Below are 2,500 nucleotides of genomic sequence, written 5' to 3' on the forward strand. Positions count from 1 at the left end.
GAGCGCACACACACAGTGTGCAACACGTGCATGTCATACTGAAACAAAAACATTAGACCTGAGAATATACTCACAGGACCGACACTAGCATGCGCATGCGCACACGCACACACGCATACACGCATGCGCGCACACACACACACACACAGTAGAGGCGTAATGGAGTTCATTTCAAAGAAAATAGAACTGAACTGCCATAGCGAATTCTCCTGACATTTCCATGAGTGTGTTTGTGTTCAAGTGAGAGAATTTGAGAGAACTTCTCCCCGTCTCACTCTTTGTGTGTATGTGTGTGTGTGTGTGTGTGTGGGGGAAAGAGAGAGAGAGACAAGAGAAAATGTCCCCTCATGTGTCTCTGAGTGAGTGTGTGAGTGTAACACATATAAACAGGAACATTAAAGAGGCCCTATGCAACAATTTTAGCAAAAATGACCTTAATTATGCAGGTTGAGAGTCGTTGTTATGGTTCTACAACACTGTTTGGGTCGTTTGGTGGGTGCTTCGTCTTCCCCTAGTGCTTCTCCGCGGAAAAAACGAATATGCAACTTTCTGGTCGCGGTCCGAACACATCCGGATGTAACTCAGCGGAAATACTCGAAAATGTAGTCAGATTGTAGTTTCTAAGAAAACTGCAAAACGGACTCCGACTTGGCTTTTTTGCTGTTGAAATTGTAAGTAGCCTACCTTTGGGTGAACTTCGCTTTTGTAATGTGATTTGATAGTCTCTTGAACAATGTGTTTGCTCGTTGTTTAGCTTGGTTTATTGATGGCTAGCTCGCTAGCTAGTGGGGGTTTAGCATATCAGTCACTTGCTACCGAAGCTGCAGGGGGAGCTATGTCGTGAAAAATGCGAGCCCAAATCTGGCGAAAACCCAGAAACAGCAAAGGAATAACCAGACCTGCATAGGGCTTCTTCAAGCACCAGTCACAGCAAGTCTCCACTACCACTAAATGTCAGGGTTGGGTCAGAGCTACACACAAGGTGTGTGTGTGTTTGTATGTATATGTATGTGTGTATTTGAAAATAAATAAATTAAAAAAAAAAACTGTATGTATGTATGTGTATGTGTGTGTGTGTGTGTGTGTGTGTGTGTGTGTGTGTGTGTGTGTGTGTGTGAGGACACAGCTATTATTAGCCTTACGGTAGCGTGACTGAAGCGGATGACTGACTATCATTTTTTTTTTTAAGTAAAAACCTTAGCGGCGTGGACAAATGGAATGACTGCTGACTGTGTTTAATCTTCACCTAAATAAAGTCAGGGTTTAACAGTCAAAACGTATGTTTATCCGTGAAATTGGTTCACAATATGAAAGCGTAGACTGTACACTGTTGAATTATGCAAAAACGTGAAATTCAACATTTTAACCCGTATGTTTGTTTATCGTGGATTTTCTCAAAATAGCACTTTGCGCAAGACGACTGGTTTCGTCTTGCAGGGTCACACACACACATATATAGCCAGTGACAGGTGACATCTGTGTGTGTGTGTGTGGAGATATAACCTTGCATGGCATTGTCCTTGGCAGTGGATGCTTTCCTGGAAAAGGAGCTCTTCCCTGGAATGTGTGCGTGTGTGTGTTCTGTGGAATATTCACCTTGATGTGACAGAGATTGTGTCCCGAAGTGTCCTTGCGCATACCTCACATGAGCTGACAGCAGTGTGTGTACGTGTGTGTGTGTGTGTGAGTACGTGTGTTTTCTCTCAAAGCAAACCTGCAGTCTGTTATACAGTACTTATAAATATGCCGTCCTTACACACACAATCCTGTCATCATATTCATAAAATCTCACACACACACTGTTTCCATATACAGTAGAGTGGCTGCTCTGTGTGTCTCTGTGTGCCGCTCTGTGTGTCTGTGTGTGTGTGTGTGTGTACTGCGATGGTTAGTGCATGATGATATGCAGGTCTATATTTATGTGTATGTGCCTGTGCATTCATGTGTTTAAGGTGTAAGATACTGCCACATGTGTATGTATATACAAGTGTGTGTGTGTGTGTGTGTGTGTGTGTGTGTGTGTGTGTGTGTGTGTATGTGTATGACTGAAGCCATGCTTCCTACCCTTCTTAAAGTAGCCAGTGGAAAGTCCACATTGCCAAGAGCAGATGCTGGAGTTCTAGAATGTGACTCATCCATTCTTAGAATACTGTATAGAACACATGGTCAAGCCATTATCTGTCCGACCAATTAAAGAGAGCTGCTGCGTGTGTTCGGTGAACCGGCCACTGGCTGTGTGTGTGTGTGTGTAGGCTGCGGGGCCCTGACTGTGTGTGTGTGTGTGTGTGTTTGTGTGTACCGTTCACTGTTTGCTGTACATAGGCAGTGGGGGCCTGAGTGTGTGTGTGTGTACCGTTCACTGTTTGCTGTACATAGGCGGCGGGGGCCTGAGTGTGTGTGTGTGTGTTTGCGTATGTGTGTGTACCGTCCCCTGTTTGCTGTGGGTAGGCGGCGGGGGCCTGAGTGTGTGTGTGTGTGTTTGCGTATGTGTGTGTACCGT

At 44.8% G+C, this 2,500-nt stretch overlaps 1 protein-coding gene across 4 annotated transcripts in view; it reads right to left on the reverse strand.

Annotated features, from left to right (window-relative positions):
- The window catches only part of tfg (trafficking from ER to golgi regulator), a 26,915-nt gene that overhangs the window by 3,693 nt on the left and 20,722 nt on the right, over positions 1–2,500 (reverse strand). The gene's annotated exons all lie outside the window — the stretch shown is intronic.

The sequence above is a fragment of the Alosa sapidissima genome, chromosome 2 (genome assembly GCF_018492685.1).
Source record: "Alosa sapidissima isolate fAloSap1 chromosome 2, fAloSap1.pri, whole genome shotgun sequence".
In the NCBI taxonomy this organism is placed as follows: Eukaryota; Metazoa; Chordata; class Actinopteri; order Clupeiformes; family Clupeidae; genus Alosa; species Alosa sapidissima.